This window comes from Rhinopithecus bieti, unplaced genomic scaffold (genome assembly GCF_001698545.2).
Source record: "Rhinopithecus bieti isolate Rb0 unplaced genomic scaffold, ASM169854v2 scaffold_29254, whole genome shotgun sequence".
Classification (NCBI taxonomy): Eukaryota; Metazoa; Chordata; class Mammalia; order Primates; family Cercopithecidae; genus Rhinopithecus; species Rhinopithecus bieti.
This window is the reverse complement of record NW_016813033.1, coordinates 1,347,874-1,369,422: the sequence shown is the minus strand read 5'-3', so window position 1 is coordinate 1,369,422 and position 21,549 is coordinate 1,347,874. Positions and strand designations below refer to the sequence as shown.

The 21,549-nt window shown below is 38.6% G+C and overlaps 1 protein-coding gene across 1 annotated transcript in view; it reads left to right on the top strand.

Moving 5' to 3' along the window:
* Positions 1–21,549, top strand: part of AIG1 (androgen induced 1) — a 285,647-nt gene that overhangs the window by 45,759 nt on the left and 218,339 nt on the right.

The following is a 21,549-nucleotide window of genomic DNA, read 5'->3' as shown; positions in this document are numbered from 1 at the left end:
CTTTCACATTTCTGGTCTGTCTGGGAGTGATTTTTTTGTATAATGTGAGGTAGGAGGCAAGGATCATTTTTTCTCACATGGGTATCCATTCTTTTTCCCAGTGGCAGCTTTGCCGTATAGCAGTTGATGGTTTATGTGTGGGTCTGTGTCTAGACTCTGTGCTGCCCCATTGGTCTATTTGCCTGTCCTTGCGCTGATACCACACCATTTCAATGACTATAACTGTAAATTAAATCTTGATATCTGGTAATATAAGTTCTCCAACTTTGTTCTTCAATATAATTTTTTCTATTCTTGACCTTTTGCATTTCAATGTAATTTTAGAATCAGCTTGCCAAATTTCACACACAAAGATTTAGATTATTAATTGGGATAACAATGAATCAATTTAAGTAGAGTTGATATTTTTCAATATTGTACCTTCCAGGAACCTAGTAGATGCCTCAATTTCTTAAGTCTTTTTTCACCTTGTCAGTAAAGTTTTGGATTTTCTTTGTGGAGAACGGCACATCTTTCACTGGCTTTATTCCTAGTTGTGTGTCCTCTTTTTAGTAGAGCTACTTCTAGTTTGTATAGAAGCAAAATCTTCCTTTACAGTCACACCCTTAAACAAAACATTATAGAGGAACTATTTTGAAGCTGAAGAGAGGAAGTGCCCTTGAACCTTGAGGAGGAGGTGTGGGGTTTTTTTTGGTTGTGGTTTGAGGTAGGTGAGATGCAGTATGTCTTGTCCAGATGGAATCTTTGGAATATCCTTAAAGGCAGCAGATGTGTGTGGGAAGAATGACAGAGTATGTTGAGAAGCAGACTTAATGCCTTGGGTAAGTGCATAGTTGAATGAGTAAACCAATGCATATTTTAAGTATCTGAAGTACATTCATTGTTGCAGAGCAAATGACCATTCTAAACATAGGTTATAGCCTGGATTTACCTTCTTAAATCTTTGATTTACCATCCCTAGTTGCCAGAGATGAAATTATAAATTAAATGATTAAAATATTATCAAGGTAATTGAGTAAGGGATACATAGTTTAGATTTACCATTAATTATGTTTCCCATTAAATAAGAAACATTTTGAAATTTAATAACTCGTGTGAGTCAGTGACAGCATACTGTTTTAGAGTTGAAGTCTCTTGGAGCTCCTGCTGGTTACTACTCTGTTTTTCTTTTCTTTCCCAATCATGCTTTGGGAAAGAATATTTCTTACTTGCTGACAGCAGTGTCTCACTTGACACAGTGTCTCATACCAATTCACTTCTCATAGCAACCCCTTACTCCTGACATCCATTGAAACTGTTCTCCAAAGACCTCATAATTGCCAGATTCAGTAAAGAAGTTTTCATCAAGTTCTTTTGACATTTGAGATTATTGAACTATTCCTTCTCCTTGAAACTCTTCTTTTATGGCTTTCTTGATATTTCTTCTCCTTTCCTGGTTTCCTTCCTACCTCTCTGACTCTTTCTCAGGCTCTCTTCATTCCACAAATGTTGGTATTACACATGGCCTGCTTCAGACTCATTTCTTCTTCATTATGAATCCTCAATCTGGTGGAACTCTTGCACTTTGTGGGTTCAGTCTTCTGATGTTTTTGAAGGCTTGTCCTGAAATATCCTACACTACAAACACGTATGTCCAACTACCTGTTGGACTTCTCCATTTGAGTGCCCCGGAGACACTTAAAACTTAACATGTCAGAACAGGAAACATCTTAACATGTTCTGCACCTTAGTGAATGCCACCCTTTCTCCTGGGCCAGCAGCCTGGAAGTGGTTATTGACTCTTCTCTCTTTTTTATTTCCCCATGTCTAGTGAAAACATCCAACTCGTCTTCCTCCTTAATAGCCTTAATATCTCTGTGGTCTTAACTCTCTTCTCTACATCTGTCTCTTTTTTCTGTTCCCAAATAACCTTACATCTGGTTTAAAACAGCCTCCTCACTGGCCTCTCTGCCCCTTCAATATGGTCGTCTTCCAATCTCATATCTGCTTTCAGGATGATCTTTCCAAAATGGACTACTTCTCTATTTAAAACTCTACGGTGGTTCTATTTTTCCTTAAGCACAAAAGCCAAGGCCTTCAATATGGCTTTGCAAACCTAGCCTTAAGGGAGCTCCTTCTGCTTCTCTAGTCTCCTTTTGACACTACCCCTTTCCACCTGCCTGACCTGTTATCCAGAGCCCCTGCAGTTCCTGCCATCGCTCTGTGCCTTCCCTTCATAAATACTCTGTTTCTGCCCAGAACAGTCACATCTCTATCCACAACCACCTTCTGTGGATGGCTTCTTACTCATTCTCCAAAACTTACCTTGGTTATTTCATACTCTAGAGGGATGAGGATGAGGGAACCTCTTCTCATTCCCCTGCACACACCAGTCTGGAATATATTATATTACATTATATGTGTTTCTTTATCCCACTCTGACCTTTTCAAAGGTGAAACACACATCTTTCACGTTTGTATCCTCCCTCTGCAGGTGCTTTTAGAAATAGACACTATATTAGGCTCTAGGGATGCAAAGATGAATAACACATCATCCCTGCCTATGAGCCTCTCATAGTATAGAAAGTAAAACAGAAACATCCAAAGATAGTTACTGTGCAGTTTGACAAGTGCCACATGACAGGTATTTTTAAAACATGGAAGATAGAACACCTGATTCTGGGTCTGAGTGAGTTCTATTTAAGTGTATATGAGGATTGTTTGAGAAATATGGATGAACAGAGAATCTTCAGAGTAAATATCCTCTCCAGGAAAACTCCTGGCAACCCCATCACCCATTTCACCAGTTGATCTCCAGAGACCGCATTTTTGATCTTCACATGCAGAGAATTGCATGGGAGATAAAATACCAACAAATAGGACCCAAACATGCAAATAAACATGGTATGGTTTGGTGGGAGAGGTAAACGTATTAAGCCATATTTTCGGGTTTAGTTGAGACTTGAAAAAATAAGCATCTTATTTTGTGTGCCCAGGAGCTGTCTGACAAAATCCTAAGCCTGACTGAGATCATAGTCCACCCTGACTTTGTCTAAAAATGTTGCTGACTGGGCATGGTGGCTCACATGTGAAATCCCAGCACTTTGGGAGACTGAGGTGGGAAGATGGCTTGAGCCTAGGAGATTGAGGCTGCAGTGAGCTGGGATCATGCCACTACTGCACTCCAGCCTGGGTGAAAGAGCAAGACCTTATCTCAAAAAAAAAAAGAAAAAAAAGAGAGAGAGAAAAGCCGTTTACCTTTGTGGTAATAAGAACAACATAAAGCCTTGAAAGATTCATTCTACTTTTTCAGATACAATGTTAAAAAATTGTTAAAGATTTCTGGCCAGGCGTGGGGGCTTACCCCTGAAATCCCAACACTTTGGGAGGCTGAGGTGGGTGGATCACGAGGTCAGGAGTTCGAGACCAGCCTGGCCAACATAGTGAAACCCCATCTCTACTAAAAATACAAAAATTAGCCGGGCATGGTGGCACACACCTGTAGTCCCAGCTACTTGATAGACCGAGGCAGGTGAATCGCTTGAACCCAGGAGGCGGAGGTTGTGGTGAGCCGAGATCACACCACTGCACTCCAGCCTGGGCAACAGAGAGACTCCATCTAAAAAAAAAAACAAAAACAAAAAAAATTACAGATTTCTCTTCTCCAAAGCAGATTCATAAGCTGTTCTTTATGCTATGAAACTTACTGGAACAATTTTTTGGTTTGGTGAGTTTTCTTAGGACAGACAAACACTGTAAATGTTTTCTTAACCAAGTGTATGTTTATCTTATGTAAATGTTTTCTTAACCTGTTAAATGTAAACTTCAAACGTAACAAATAACCCAAATACATAGGTAATTGCTTTCATTTCATGGCCCTGAATGGCTGGAAAGTTAATAGAAAAGTGTATCTTCAAGCTGAACTTTCAAAACATGTATCCGTTCTCAAAAATCTTGTACAGGTAAAATATTTAATGCTTGGTTTTGTTTTAGTTTTGGATTTCTCCTAAAAAAACAGTGTGACTAGTTTAAAACAATGCTAAACAATTTCTAAGGGAAAATGCTGCAAGAACCTTTCACATAATGAGTTTACTGCCTTAGCTTGCTCTTTTAGTTACATGTTTTCAAGAAGTTCTCAGACATATGAATGGAAGAACATCTCTGATTCCACTTTAAAATAGGTGGGAAAAAAATGCACCAAGGTGGAAGTGGTTGCAAGCAAAGAAGAATAATATGAACAATATGACAGCAGCACTATTTTTATTTTATTAAGGATAAGACATAGTGCATTACAATTGGAATAAAACGTTCAGGTTGTAAGTATGTATTTTCCTCTTGAAAAGTGAGTTAAACTATTCAGTGGGTGTCAGCTTGCAGGTTCTGGGTCAATAGAACGTAGTATCATGGCATACTGTCTACCGTTATAGTATCATGATCATCAGTTATTTGGAGTATTCTGGCTAAATGCTTTATTTCTAAATCATTATTCCTTCTTATGTGTTTTAATAAATTTGAGGTAATGTTATACGTAATATGCTTTTCTGTGCTTCTACTTTTTCATCTGTGAGATAGAGATAGCTGGAGTCCCTGGCTTGTGGGGTTGTTACAAAAGTAGATGAGGGGGTGACAAACGTGCCCAGCACAGAGCCTGGTGCCCAGTCAGCATTCAAGTAGGGTTTGTTGTTGCCATTACTTGTTTTTTATACTTTATTGTACATCATAAGCATTTTCTCAAGTTGCTAACCATTATTCAAAACCATGATGTCTCATGGATATATAACATCCCACTTTTCTCTCAAGATTTAAATAATGTCATTTTGGTCCACTGAACTAAACATTCTTATGCAGAAGTCTTTGTGGCCAAGTAAGATACATTTCTAAAATAGAATGATTGGTCAAAATGTATACATATTTTACAGACTTTCATTTTCATTCATATGTCCAAATTCCATCCCTGAAAGATTGTAGCCATTTGAAAGTATCCCTTTCTCTTGCCATGTTTAAAGAAGAACTAAGGAAATGTAAAAGAATGTGGCAAAATAATAGAAGGCTGGAAGTTTTAGAGCCAGAATATTTGCATTTATTTATTACTTATACCATAGTATTTATTTATACCAGGGAGGGAAGATAAATAAATTCCTATAATTTCTCATATTTAAAAGGAGCTTTTGTGTGATGAAATAAAAGCACTGCATTGACATTAAGCAGCCTGTTTCTTATATTGACTGATACAGGATTAAATACGAGCTTGAGGAACTCACTCTACCTCTCACAGTTACAGACTCACAATTTGTAAAATGGTGATATCCAACCTATACTATAGGACTTTTGCCGCAGTTAGATAAGATTGTTCATGAGAAGCACCAAGCAAAGGTCTTGGCACATAGTAAGCACCTGTCGTTGATCACAGGCTTATTGACCATAAGTATGATTTTTGCTGCAGAGCCAGCCTTCAGCTTTCCTGACTTTATTGCATCTGTAGATTCATAAAGTAGTAGAGTTCCTGGCAGATGTACTGGCTGTGTCATGAATGAGCAGAGGGCAGAATTTCATGAGATTTTTCAGCTGTACTGTCAACACACTTGATGATCCTGGTTAGTGTTAACATGACATGATTTGGTGACTTGACTTAGTGCACATCTAGCCCCTGCTTTCTTCCAGACACTGAATCAAGAACTGGTGATACAGGAATGAATAAAATGTAATCTTTGTCCTTGAAGGGCTCATAAGCTAGACAGGAAGTGGTTACCATCTTTTCTGGGTGAAATTCTTCTTCTTTTTTATACTTATGTGCATTCATTTGTGCTGTTCCTGTAAGACATGCACTGGTAGGTATTCGGAGGAGAAAGTAAGTAATGATAAAGCTAGGCTGTGCCCCTAAGATGGTTAGAATGTGGTATTTTTATTTATTTATTTATTTATTTTTATTATACTTTAAGTTCTAGGGTACATGTGCATAACGTGCAGGTTTGTTACATATGTATACTTGTGCCATGTTGGTGTGCTGCACCCATTGGCATGCTGTGGTAGGAAAATAATGGGCTTTCAGTCAGAAGACTTCGGTTCGTATTCAGGCCTCAAAACATGCTTGTAGAATAATGGGTTGGGCAAGGAAGGCCCTTGTATTCTAAACAAGAAAATGAAAAGAGTTAAAATCCAGTTATTCATTCATCCATTTGGCAAATATTTATTGAGTACCTGGGATTCAGCAGGGAATAAAATATACAAAAATCCCTGCCCTCATGGAGCATAGATTCAGTGGGGGTGATGAAGGATGCAACAAACTGCTGCCGTGAAATTTTTAAAAGGCAGTGAAGGAAGCTATGGAGAGTTGGGGAGGAGGGTGGCGTGTGTACAGAGAGTGGCAGGAGAGGCCTGTTTTGCCAAATCCCTTTTGAATCCAATGGGGATGGCATCAGGTTCAAGGGGCAGAAGAGACCCAGAGCCAGCACACGAGATGGTGTTTTATTGGGGAACTTTCATACCGGGGAGAGAATCCAGTGGTGGTGGGATGGACAGGAGAACTACCTTACATACAGTCCAGGGGCAGCAAGTGGGCTGGACAGGAAAACCACAATGGTTTGTGAAAGGCATACAGTTTATATAGCATTTTCACTTAGCACTCTCCCCATAATGACCTCAACCTGGCAATCTTCATTCAACCCCAACTCGGGGCCTTGATTCCACGTGCAGCCTGTGTTCCATGGGATAGTATGGGGGCTCAGATGTTCCTCATAGACAAGGAACGAATCTCTGGGTTTGCCATTCCCAGAACCCTTAGCTCAGAACACTCATTCAGGTGCGTCTGCCATACAGGGTCCTTCTCAGGGTATGCTTAAGTTACTGCTATCATGTGCCTTTAACATACAGGGCCTCACTACAAACTAACATTTGAATGAAGAGCTGGAGGAAGTGAGGGTGCAGTTCAAGGAAACAGCCCCAACCCCAGGAGACCAGTGGGACTGGAGCAGAGTGTGTACGGGGTGCAGTTAGGGGAAAGTGGCAGTGGCAGGAGGCAGGGAAGGGCCTGAGGGACATGTTGCTAAGGACTTTGGCTTTTACTGGGCATAAGATAGGAAGCCTTCGAAGGAGCGTGAACAGAGTGATGGGAGGATGTTCCCACAACCCAGGGAGACATGGTAATGATGTGGACCAATGAGATGGCAGTGGATGTGGTGCCATCTCACTGATTCTGGAGATTATTTTTAAAGATAGAGCCAACAGGATTTGCTAAAGAATGGCATTCGCAGGGTTTAGAGCTGTGTTACTATGAAGCCTGAGTGGCCATCCACTGAGATGAGGATGACAGTGGGAGAAGCAGATTGTGGGGGAGAGCTCAAGGAGTTTGGATTTGCACCGGTTAAGTTTGAGATGCCTGTATGACTTTCAAATGCAGAAGTCTGGTTAACTGGAGTTCAGGGGAGAGGTCCTGGCTAAGGATGAAAATACCAGAATCATTAGCATAGAGGCAGTATCTAAAGTCAAGAGTCGATCAGATCTCTAAGGTAGTGATTGCAGCTACAAAAGAGAAGAGCTCCAATGACTGAGCGCTGTGGTAACCTATCATGCAGATGGTAGTTGTAACTATTATGCACTTCTGGGATAATGTGGTACCTTATGAGGTACCTTTACCCTGTTCACTGTGGCCACCTGCAAAAACATTGTGTTTGTTTACTAAATGCTGTCTTCATGACATGAAAAATTGAAGGTTTTTTCCTGTCAGGGATTGGATTGATTCAGGCACAAAGATAATTTGGGCACCACTGGAGTTGGGCATAGGCAGTTCTGTGCAGGATGCTTCACAATAGTATTTCAACAGACATAGTGATCTCGGCTTCTGATTTTGTTACATAAAAACACATTGATTTAGAAAAGGACAAAAGGAACATAGGTCCACAGAGATTAAAACATCACTAGGCTGGGCACGGTGGCTCACACCTGTAATCCCAGCACTTTGGGGATCCAAGGCGGGCAAATCATGAGGTCAGGAGATCGAGAGCATCCTGGCCAACATGGTGAAACCCTGTCTCTACTAAAATACAAAAAATTAGCAGGGCATGATGGCATGTGCCTGTAGTCCCAGCTACTCGGAAGGCTGAGACAGGGGTATTGTTTGAACCTGGGAGGCAGAGGTTGCGGTGAGCGGAGATTGTGCCACTGCACTCCAGCCTGGCAACAGAGCGAGACTCCATCTCAAAAAACAAACAAACAAAAATCGCTAAAATGAATGTGTACATTATGTACAGTATGCTTTCAACATTAAAGTAAAAAAAAATACCCAAAGATTGAACTTATGACAGGGGCCAGTTTTTCTAGGTTAAAGATGCCTTCCAGAAAAATGTTTGTTCAGCCATGCTTTTAGCAATCACTTATGTGTAGAGAGCTTTTCCACGTCTCCTGTATTTATTTAATCAACAGGAATTAGCTTAGCAGCATAACCCAAATACTTATCATGTATGTTGCCTTATGAATGATAGTGTTAATAAGTAACTAAGTCCTATGATCCTACTGAGAATTTTATAACAAAGAGGGGCTTGAGTGACCTAAATAAAAATCAGTGCCAAAATACTCCTATATGGAACTTCTGGAGAGTGTCCCAAAGAAAGAATTTTCTTTTCTTTTCTTTTTCTTTTTGAGACAGGGTCTTGTTCTGTCACCCAGGCTGGAGTACAGTGGTATAATCATGGCTCACTGAAACCTTGACCTCCTGGGCTCAATTGATGGTCCTGCTTCAGCCTCCTGAGTAGCTGGTACTACTGGTGTGCATCACTGCATCTGACTAATTTTTCTGTTTTTTGTAGAGACGGTTTCATCATGTTGCCCAGGCTGGTCTCGAACTCCTGGACTCAAGGGATCCACCCTCCTTCGCCTCCCAAAGAGCAAAAGAATTTTGTATATTTACCAAAGCATTTTGTCCTGGGCTCAGTGTCAGTAATATTAATATATCCTTTTTTATTTTTATTATTTTTTGAGATGGAGTTTCACTCTTGTTGCCCAGGCTGGAGTGCGATGGCATGATCTCGGCTCACTACACCCTCCGCCTCCTGGGTTCAAGCAATTCTCCTGCCTCAGCCTCCTGAGTAGCTGGGATTACAGGCATGCGCCACTAACGCCTGGCTAATTTTTTTGTATTTTTAGTAGAGACAGGGTTTCTCCATATTGGTCAGGCTGATCTCAAACTCTTGACTTCAGGTGATCTGCCATCTTTGGCCTCCCAAAGCGCTGGGATTGCAGGCATGAGCCACCACACCCAGTCCAATATTTCCTTTTTCAAAATAACAGAAGTAGATGTTGTAGGTATTACATATAAACTTCCTCATAGACAATCTGTAAGTTGGCAAAATTTGATGAACACCTTTGGATAATGTATTAGTACATTCTCAGGCTGCTGATAAAGACATACCTGAGACTGGGTAATTTATAAAGAAAAAGAGGTTTAATGGACTCACAGTTTCACATGGCTGGGGAGACCTCACAATCATGGTGGAAGGCAAAGGAGGAGCAAAGGCATGTCTTACATAGGGGCAGGGAAGAGAGTGTGTGCAAGGGAACTCCCCTTTATAAAACCATCTGATCTCATGAGACTTATTCACTATCATGAGAACAGCACGGGAAAACCTGCCTTCATGATTCAATTATATCCCACCAGGTCCCTCTCACAACACGTGGGGATTATGGGAGCTAAAATTCAAGATGAGATTTGGGTGGGGACACACAGCCAAACCATATTAGATAATATTTTCAGTTTGGCTGTGGGATCCAATGTCAATTATGGCAGAAAAGATGGATAGGTTTGCTCTTGTTTGCCCACTATGTCTTCAAGTATGTGATTTCTTCCAGCATTTACCAGTTTGAATCATCATCTCTCAGGTGCTGCTTTCTGATCAAGTTGAATGTATCATGTAATATACATATATTTTTCAAAGTGTCTGAGCATACCACAATTTACATTACATAATCCTTTTCACTCAAAGACCATTTATCTTCTTTTCCCTTACTTCCCTTCCTCCTTTCCTTCCATCTATCCTTTCTTCTTTATCTACAGACAAAACTGCCACAAAAATGTCACTGTTAGCTATTTGGAGAAGCTATTAAAACCATTTGCTAGGAGCAGTTCCAGTGTGTGTCTGGTTAGCAACCAGGGCTTTCTCTGACAACTGTTAGAAGGGTCCAGTTGTGCATGTCTTAATCATTCATAAACCATAGGTATTTTATTTTCCCTAGTAAAACCATGTGATAATTATTTCAAATAATGTTATTGTTAATGGCTCTGATTTTTAAAACACTTCTCAGGAAAATATTATGTGGATTCACTTAGAAATTGTAAACATCTTTTCACTAAATATAATATATCATACCAAGTTTTATGTCAACTTGTTTTTCCTAGCTATCTTTAAAAGTTAGCATAAATTTAGTATGCTTTCTAATGTAAAATTTAGTATACTTTCTGATTTCTAACAAACCACAGTTTATTTTTGTTTATTTGGTATTCTGGTGAAAAAATTAGTGATAGTTTTAAAATTAATGTACCTTATAAAGCAGCATAAATTATGTATTTGTTCTGAGTTCTTAGAGCTCTTAGTGGTATTTCTTCCTGATTTTAGATTTGTAAATTTTGTTTGACTTTTTGATGTGTGGGTATTGAATTAGTTTCTCTTAGGACAAGTTTCCAGATGAGTACTGCTTTTAGAAAAAGAAATGTATGTTTTTATTAATACCCGTTGGAACTTCTCTGGAAGGTTTTGGATTTGTTTTCTTTCCTCTGTCCACAACAAAAGTGATGAGACCAGACTTACCCTTTCGTGGAGTGCATTCATCAAAAAATTTTTTGTTGTTCTGTCCATGTACAACTTTGACTATTGATGGTTCTACTTATTAGAATTTAAACACATACTTTGTATGTTTATGAGAGTAGAAATGTAGAAAAAGTCAAAAGGATATGCATCACTTTAATGTAACTCAACAGAAAATATGCCATTGTTTATATTTCTACTGATGCAAGGTACTCCGTTACTATCCATTGTTTTATAAACATACAGTTTATATTAATAATTGTATACTTATTTGATAGATTTATAAAATCTCTAATTTTTAGAACATGTGTTTCTTTATATTTGATTCTAATTTCTCTAAACTATTTTTTTACCCAACAATTTACAGTAACATAATGGGTACATGAGATTAGTTCTTCATAGTGTTTTTTTATCTCCTCTGAGTTTTATCCACTGAGTTTTATCTCATCCACCTGAGAGCTTACTACCATGGCCACCCCTGGATCTCACTGTCATTGACAACAGCTTGACCTTTAAAACCCCATTCTGGCACCACAGACTCCCATCTTTTAGTTTGTTCCCTCCCACCATACCTGTGACCTACCCAAGCACTCTTGTTTTCTCTCTCTCCTGACTCCATGTTTTTCTTGACCCATTCTAAGCCCTATGATCTATCTCTAATTATTCATCTCCTGATACCCTCAGTGCCCCAGTGTCTTGTTGAGCTTCCCTGCAAACCCTCAGACCCATTAATTCCCATTGGCATGCCGTATAACCATAGCTATAACAGTGCCCTATAACCATAGTTATGGGCACTGTTGGAAAAACAATCCTGTGACAGGTGGAAATATACTATAATGGCATCCTTCCTTATGGGGCCCTCTGCATTTCCTGGCTGTCTTTCTACCAGTCCCAAGTCAAGTCCCCTCACACTCCACTCAGCTGTCTTCATTGCTATATTAATTCTGCAATTGGTAAATATGCATTAACACTACATCCCAGATGTGTGCTAAGCTCTAGGGATATGATGTTGAACTAAAAACTCTCCCCATGTAGTCTGCAAGAGAGTCAGACACTTACAAAGTAGCAACACTAATGATGATTTCATTATACTTGAATCGAGCAGAGAAAAACAAAACGTTGCCTGAGAATAGATTGAAACAGAGTTGGGCAGACTCTAACTTGGCTATGTGTAGGCTTTTCTTACTATTGTTGCCTTACTTTTCCTTATTGTTTACTATATGTGGAATCCTGGGTTAATATTGTTGTTTCTTTCATTTCTTTTCAAAATTTATTTAAATGATATTATACTTTCTCAGTCATTTACAACTGGCTTTTATTCTTCAACATTATGCCCATACAGTTCATCCATGTTGATACATGTTACTTTAGGCAGTTTATTTTCACTGCTGTATATTTTTCTTTTAATATTTCTATTTATTTATCTATGTTGAGTCTGTACATATTTGAGCTACTTTCTAGTTTTTGTTATTTATAGAATTCTGATATGAGCAGGAAAGGCATGATAAAGATTGATTAATTTTCAATATACAGGTTAAAGTTACCTTCCACCATTCACTGTGGCCTTCTTTATCTAACAAGCATCACATATTACTAATAAATTAGCCCACTTTGAATGTTCTACCATATTTAAAACAATAAGATAATGTCTTCATAGGTTTTCCTGATCTACTTTCTTTGGAAGAGGACTGAAAATAATTAAACGTCCCCAATCAGAAAGATAGAACTCAGACTGCCAGTCTGAATAATTTAAAAGCAAATGTTTTAAAATGATTCTTCTGCAGTTCATAAGAACTGAAATAGCATCAGCAATGCTACTAGAAATAAACAAAGTCATGGTGAATTACATGCTATCATATATAACATCTTTCAGCTCCAAATCACCCTTCAACACCTTCTGTTCCTTAGTGGACTGGATTTTATGAGCATTTCTCCTTCACAGAGAGGTCAATGTTGAGCTTTCTCAGTAAAGAGCACTGAAGGGCCATTGCAGGTGGAAGGGCCTCTCTTACTGTTTTCAGCTGCTGCCCCACTCATCAGTGGTGTAGGTGTAAGGACATCCAGTGTTGCTCTGCCCCAGCCACAGGCAAGGGAATGTGCAGTCCCTCAGTGACTTCACAGCCCCAGCCTGTTCCGGTGACCACTTTCCTGAAGCCCTCCCAACAAGGACACTACATGCTCCAGATCTCCTGCCCGTGGTGGACCCTGAACTCCTTCTGTGCACCTGCTTATCAGTGGTGGCTCACTTGCCCCTGGGAAGGCTGCTTCCTGCTTGCCCAGCAGCTTTGGCTCTTCCAGCAGGCTGCAAACACCTTTTCCAGTGAGGTCTTGTATTGGTCTGTTCTCACAGTGGCTATGAAGAAATACCCGAGTGTAATTTACAAAGGAAAGAGGTTTAATTGACTCACAGTTCCATCTCAGGAAACTTACAATTATGGTGGAAGGCAAAGGAGAAGCAGACACTTTATTTACAGGGTGGCAGGACAGAATGAGTGCAAGTGGGAGAATGCCAGATGCTTATAAAACCATCAGATCTCGTGAGACTCACTATCACGAGAAAGCATGTGGGAAACCACTTCCATGATCCAGTTACCTCCACCTGGTGCTGCCCTTGACATATGGGGATTATGGGGGTTACAATTCAAGGTGAGATTTTGGGTGGGGACACAGCCAAACCATATCAGCTCTGAAGCCCATCCTTGGGGAGGAGGTCCTTTTCCAGGTTTTGTTGTTTTGGGGTGCTCTTCCTGAGCTCCAGGGTACCTTTTATAGTTTTCTTTACATTTTATTTAGGTTTCAGAGATATCTAACTCTTTAATGATATTTTTAGCAGTTAAATTGTCTTCTGTTGAAGAAAATTGTCAACATGAATAAAAATTTAGTGGGACAAAATAATTTACAAAGTTAGAAAATTTAATGCACTTCAGAACATTATCAAAGATGCAACATCTTCCTCCCCCCCCCAATATTTGCTTATCACTATTATTGTGCTTAAATCTAAATGTCATATACTTAGCAAAAGGAGATACTGCTAAGTTAGAGGTTAGGCACTGTAAAGCATATTCACCTTTGTAGCAGAGTGCACACTGGTTTCATAGTGTGCCTTTCTGCATTAGTAGTTTACTAAGTGCTTTGTACATAGCAATCAATAATTATTTGTTAAAAAAAATCGATGGTATATTTAATTCAGTGTTCAAAAGTTTATGCTAATATTAATAGTGTAAAAATATTTAAGCCTGTAAAATTTTTGAGTAGCTCATAGTGTCAGCATCTGCTCCACCCGGGTAACTGAGGAAGCATGGTCAGAACACCCTGGGGGAGATTTTTCTATCATTGTTTGCAGATTAGAATGGAGTCTCTGGGAAGGTCCCTGCTGTGTATTTATCCAGCAATTGAGGGAACATGGCATGATTGTACCCATTACTTTGTGAAGAATATCCAAGTGCCTTCTTTAGACAGTTGTTCTTCTTGCTACTTCTATATTAAAAGCAACTATGTGATATTGTAATGAATTATGTTGACAAGCTTTCACTCCCAAAGCTGCTTATCTATGTACATTATTTCCAACTGGAAAACTTATTTTTTTTCCTTCCCGTCTGAATGAATTGCTTGCCAGTGGTGACTTATGGCCTGTTTCATCGATTTTCAGTAATGAGATGGAGCAGTATGAGGTAAATATCTATGCACAAAAGCAGGGACTCTAAATCACATTCGGCAAACCACACATTTGATGGTGCAGTTAGCCCATCTCCTCAAAAATGTTTGTGGTGAAGTTTCCTTGAAAAAGCTTGAGCTTAAAGCATGTCACTTAGATGACAGATTTAGAAAGAATTTCGGTCATTAGAGTGAGAAGTCCACTTTGGCTCAGTCAGGCTAACCCACTCCAAGGGTAGGAGAGGATAATTCATCAGGCAGTGCATCTAATGGGCATCATCTGAGTGGGTGAGGGAGAGAGAGAGAGCCTGTGGTTCTTTTAAATGCATTGATTTTTCTACGGAGTAGCAGTCAAATATGTAGCTGATCATGGAGTCCAGGTAAGTGATGATGGACTCCCCTGGTTGTAGAATTGCTACCGGATGATCAGATGTCTCAGGCAAAGAAAGCAGTGAAAACAAAGGCAAAGGAAATCCTCGTGGGATTCACTCCTCTAGTTTCATACTGAGTCACTGTCTCACGGGGATGAAGTACCGTTGGAGTTCACTCTTGATTTTGATAACAGGGAGAAAGACTTATGCGCTATTAAAAAGAAAGATAGCTGTGGAAAGGGGGGATCCCTTGAAGATGGTGTTTTATAGAACTGCTATTTTATGGCTTTTATATCCTTTCCATGCATTATTTAATTTCTTTTAGTCTTTGCTGAACATAGATACTGCCTAGGTTGCTTTCCAGCAGGAACTGCATTGAAAGTTTTATGAACTGAAAACAAAATAACTTTTTCTGCTATAAAGTACCACATGATATGTGACTGTAGCAGAAATACAGGAAGGTCTCAAGCTCACACCATTTCTCCAAATGTGCTAGTTGCATTTCTGCGTATGACAAACTACTCTCTCTGTCTTTCTCTTTCACACGTATATAACTATGTATGTTATATATGTACATATCATATATATATAGATAGATAGATATAGTCCCTACTTATGCTCCCCTACTCCGACAATAGTACCTATATTTTGGTACTATGTTTGGAACTGTATAGGTACTATAGTCCTGAGTAGGGGAGCACAAGTAGGGAGGTCTACAAGTGATATCTATCTATCTAGACATATGTGACTTTTATACAGAGATTTTATATGTAGATAGACTATTCCTCTCTGGATTACATATAAATTTATTAAATGTCACATAATACTTTATGTTCTCTAGTTAGAAAAGAGACCAGGTAGATATTTCTTCCTTATCATTTCCCCTTTGATTAATGGTTTTATCCTCATATGGGGACTCTTCCAGGCCTTTCTTTATGACACCAGTAAATCTCACTGCCTCTTTCCCACCTGTTCTCTCCAGAGTTTTCCTTCATTCCGTGATCCATGTCACTCCATTTTCCATTGCTGCCCTTCTCAGCATTCCATCTTCTTGTTTCTTCTGTCTGCTGTGCCTAAAATGAACTTAAAAACTGAACCATCTTCAAGACAAATCTATGGTGTTCTTTACATTAATTTTATAAAAGTACAATGTAATCAAAATGTGGAATACCTTGGCTACCAGTCACTGGGGAGCTTATGGTCAAAGGTCAAGACAAATATACTCTGGCCTTTTACAATTCACACAAATAATGATTCCATTTCTTACTCAAAGTGCTGCTTTTCTTATTTTGATGCATTCTTGTGTTTTGCCTGAGTTTAGTCAATTAGGTAGAAATGTACAAATTAGCAACTAATTAAGGACATAGCTTTATTTATTTATTTATTTATTTATTTTGGTGCTGACCTTTCTTGTTTTATTTTGTTGTTGTTGTTTTTGTTTTGTTTTGTTTTTTGAGACAGAGTCTTGCTCTGTCGTCAAGGCTGGAGTGCAGTGGTATAATCTTGGCTCACTACAGCCTTCACCTCCCATGTTGAAATGATTCTCATGCCTCACACTCCCAAGTAGCTGGGATTACAGGCACGCACCACCACCACCATGCCCAGCTACTTTTTGTATTTTTAGTAAAGATGGGATTTCACCATGTTGGCCAGGCTAATCTGGAACTCCTGACCTCAAGTGATCCACTTGCCTTGGCCTCCCAAAGTGCTGGGATTACAGGTGTGAGCCACTGCGCCCAGCCAAAATTAAATTTAGTTGAGGATATTGAAGATGATGTAATGGGATGAAATAAAAGTAATTCTGGATAAATTATATCACTTATGTTTTAGGAATAAATGGTAGAAGTCTAATGAATTTGTCCTGTAGTACAAACAGGATTGTAATAGTTTAGTGCCCTCCAGAGAAGAAAAAGAATAGAATATTAAATTAATTTAATCAAAACCAATTGTGCATTTCAAAAAACATAAAGACATGAATGGAATTTGAGTACACTTTCATACTTGAGAAAATGAATTTAAAATCTAAAATGACTCAGTAAGTCAGCTATGATTTCCTGACAGGGAGAGTTGAGGAGGTGTAGAAAAAAGATGGAGAAGGAATTAAACAGTAGAGAGGATTTTAGAGAAACAAATACTGAGTGACTCCAAAGTAATCCTGGGATTTTTGTTGTTGTTGTTCTGATCTATTCCTATTTATATTTCTTGGAGAGACATGATACATTTGACCACTTCATTTCTACATGCAATGTAAAATAATAAGAGCAACTAGCCTGCTGAGAACCCAGAGGCAGATGGTGTATATGTGTGTCCTGCTGAGTTGATGGTTTGGAAGTGCCAGCTCTGCAGAATGGCTGGAACTGAATAATACTTCAAGGTAATCCTGCTTAAGATCCACTTGTGCATCTCCATATAACTTTTACATTTTTAACAGTTAATTTAATGAATTTTAAGTTGCAGTGGTCAGCAGGATTCATGTAGGCAACAGAAAAACACACATAAAATGTCTGTAGTGGGATTTGTAAACTGTCAGTTCAAATCAAACTCTTATAAAGTGACAGAAACCTTAAGTGTTTTAATGGTATTGGCAAACTGCTTCTTAAATAAGCAAATAACCAAAAGTGAGTTTATGCTTCTTTCCTGAGAAGGATAGACTGTTTCATAATTTTTAGAGATTATCTTTTGAGGACTAACCAATGTAAATTAAAGAAACAGTAACAAAACCCAAACATTTTCTCTTTGTCTCCTTGTGTTTAGAAAATAAGAAAAAATGGCTGGGCGTGGTGGCTCACGCCTGTAATCCCAGCACTTTGGGAGGCCAAGGCAGGTGGATCACGAGGTCAGATCGAGACCATCCTGGCTAACATGGTGAAACCCCATCTCTAATAAAAATTCAAAAAATTAGCTGGATGTGGTGGTGGGCACCTGTAGTCCCAGCTATAGGAGAATGGCATGAACCTGGGAGGCAGAGCTTGCAGTGAGCCGAGATCATGCCACTGTCCTGAGCCTGGGCAACAGAGCAAGACTCCATCTCAAAAAAAAGAAAATAGGAAAAAATCATTTTGTAGTACCTCCTTCCCCTGACCTCCATGTACACTCTTTGGGGAAGTCTTAGCAGTTCAGGTGAGGTGGGGGCCGTACTATAGTCCCAAGTAGGGGAGAACAAGCAGGGAGGTCTACAGAGAGTGACAGGATAGCCACCAGGTATTAGTGAGGGGAGTGCTGTGTTAGATGACACCATTGGGTAAGAAGATGAATCAACTGTAGGAAAGTGTTAAGACTTCATTTGTATATACTCTTAATTATATAAATCTGAGAAAGTGTTGCTTAGACTATTACATTTAGATTTGCAGAAATTATCTTGTTTTTTTTCTCTCCTAGAATTCGAGATTCTGTGTTTTTCCTTTTTTTCATGTTAAAGTTCCCTCCTATTCCTATTCCTTTTCTTTTAAATCTTTATAAAAGCAACTATTTCCCAAGAATTAGTAAATTACTTATTTATACAAAAAATTATTGAGTAATTTAGTTAAATTGGATTCTTCTTCCTCTATTTTGGAGGTCTGATATTAGATCCATCTATATTTAAGATCATTATGTCTTCTTGATTAATTTATTTTTTTATAATTATGAAATGTTCCTCATTATTTTTGGTAATATTCCTTATGTAGATTAATACTTTTTTTTTTTTTTTTTTTTTGACAGTGTCTCCCTTGGTCACCAGGCTAGAATGCAGTGGCATGATCCCGGCTCACTGCAACCTCCGCCTCCTGGGTTCAAGTGATTCTTCCTCCTCAGCCTTCTGAGTAGCTGGGATCACAAGTGTGCGCCACCATGCCCGGCTAATTTTTGCACTTTTAATAGAGACGAGGTTTCACCATGTTGGCCAGGATTGTCTTGATCTCTTGACCTTGTGATCCACCTGTCTCAGCCTACCAAAGTGCTGGGATTACAGGCGTGAGCCACCACGCCTGGCTGATATATACTTTAAAACAATTTAAAGTTATCTTTTTATTGAGACCCTGGCTATCCTGAGGTTTGTGAAGTAGAAAATCTAAGGTCTCACAAAGAAAATTTATCTCTACAGTGTTGCTGACTATGAAGGCTCAAAAGAGAAAGAAGGGTTCCCTACTATATGCTTAGCTTGCTCTGGAAACCTACTTAATAAAAAGAACTTTTGAGGCTGGGCGTGGTGGCTCACACCTGTAATCCTAGCACTTTGGGAAGCTGAGGTGGGCAGATCACGAGGTCAGGAGTTCGAAACCTGCCAGTCTGGTCAACATGGTAAAACCACATCTCTACGAAAAATACAAAAATTAGCTGGGTGTGGTGGCGCATCCCTATAATCCTAGCTACTGGGGAGGCTGAGGCAGGAGAATCACTTTAACCCAGGAGACAGAAGCCGCAGTGAGCTGAGATCTTGCAACTGTACTCTAGCTTGAGTGACAGAGTGAGACTCTGTCTCAAGAAAAAAAAAAAGAATTTTTAAATTCAGGGGTACGTGTGCAAATTTGTTACTTAGGTAAATGTGCATCACTGGGGATTGTTGTACAGATTATTTCATCACCCAGGTATTAGCCTGGTACCGTTAGTTATTATTCCTGACCCTCTCCCTCTTCCCACCTCCACCCCTCAATAGACACCACTGTGTGTTGTTCCCCTGTCTGTGTCCATGTGTTCTCATCATTTAGCTGTCAGTTATAAGTGAGAACATGCTGGAAACCTACTTTAATATTAGTGTAGTTACTTCAGCTTTCTGATGGTTAGTGTTTGCATTCATTTACTTTTAACCAACTTAACATTTATACTTACATGCTTTTTTGTTTTGGTTTGGTTTTTAAAATCCAATCTGATAATCCCTGCCTTTGCATTGGAGAGCTTAACCCATTTGTATTTAGTATAATTGCAGACATTGTTGGGTTAAATCTGATATCTTAGTGTTTCCTTTTTGTTCCATTTATTCTTTCTTCCTTTCCCCAATTTTGACTTTTCCTGAATTAATTTAATATTGCTAGTATTTCATTTTGTTTCCACTATTGGCTTCTTAGCTGTGGGAGACCAAATTTTTAAAATGGCCCCCAAAGATGTTTCACACTAATGTCAGGAACCTGTGAATATGATGAGATATAATTCCTTTCATTGTGTTATGATATATAGCCTTAAGAAATGAACACTGTCCAGGTGGCCTTGATTATATCACACGAGTCTTAAAGGCAGAGAACTTTTTCAAGCCAATGAGAGATGAGGAAAGCAGAAAGGAAAGTCAGAGATCTGAAGCATAAGAAGGATTCAACATTCTCTTGCTGGCTTTGAAGATGGAAGGGACCATGTACAAGTACTGGAGAACAGACATGAGGAACTGAGAGTGACCCTAGCCAACAGCCAATAAAGAAACACAAATCTTAGTCTCACAATGTCAAGGGACTGGATTCTACCAACCTGAATGAGCTTGAGTGTAGATCTTTTCTTTCAGCCACATAAGGGCCTAGCTCGGCCAACACGTTAATTTTGGTGGTGTGGTACCCTAACCATAAAACCTAGAGTAACCTTACTGGGCACCTGAACTACAAACTGAGAAGTAATGTATTGTTGGTGTTTTAGCTGCTAAGTTTGTGGTAATTTGTTATGCAGCAGTGGACAACTAATACATTGGCTAATCCCCTCTATTCTTTTAATGGTTTCTCTGTGGTTTACAATATGCATATTTAACTTATCACAGTCTGCTGCCAACTGATATTATACAACTTTATATGTAATGTAAGACCTTAACAACTATATACCGTCCATTCATTCTTTCTTGTCCTTGGTGCTGTTGTTATTATAAATTTTACTTCTAAATATTGTTAAAACCTCATAAAATAGTTATATTTTTGCTTTAGTTAATTATCATTAATAAATGTAGAAATTAGAAAAGTAAAATCTTTTATATTTATTTTCATATGTATATTATCCACATCTATTTTTCAGCAATTTTCATTGATCTGTATAGATTTCCATATGTGATATCATTTCTTTATTCCTCTCATGTATCGTGTAGTGAAAGTCTAATCATAATTAATTCTCTCCGTTTCTGTTTATCTGAAAAAGTCTTTCACCTTTGAAAGTGTTTTCTCCCTTATAAAACTTAAAAGATATTGTTTCATTGTTTCTTGGCTTGGATCATTTTACACAAGAAATATGTGTTAATTCTTTTTGTTCTGTATGGTGATTTTTTTTCCCCTCCAGTGGCTTTAAAATGTCCATCTTTATCAAAATTTTATGAAATTTGATTACACTGGTCATTGATGTGGTTTTCTTTGTGTATACTCCACAGTTGAGCTTCTTGGATCTGTGGGTTTATAGTTTTCAGAAAAGTTGGAAAAACTTGAGCCATTATTTCTTCAGTTTTTTTTTTTTTTTTCTATCTGATCACCCTTTTCTCCTTTGGGTCTCCAATACACGTATGTTAGACTGCTTGATATTTTCTCACAGTTCACTTAGATTGTTAATATTTAAAGTCTTTCTTCTTTCAGTGATTAATTTTGGACAGTTTCATGTTTTCTTTTTTTTGTTTTGTTTTGTTTTGTTTTGTTTTGAATTAAATTTTTATTGTTTTTTTTTTTTATTATTATACTTTAAGTTCTAGGGTACATGTGCATAACGTGCAGGTTTGTTACATATGTATACTTATGCCATGTTGGTGTGCTGCACCCATCAACTCGTCAGCACCCATCAATTCATCATTTATATCATGTATAACTCCCCAATGCAATCTGGTA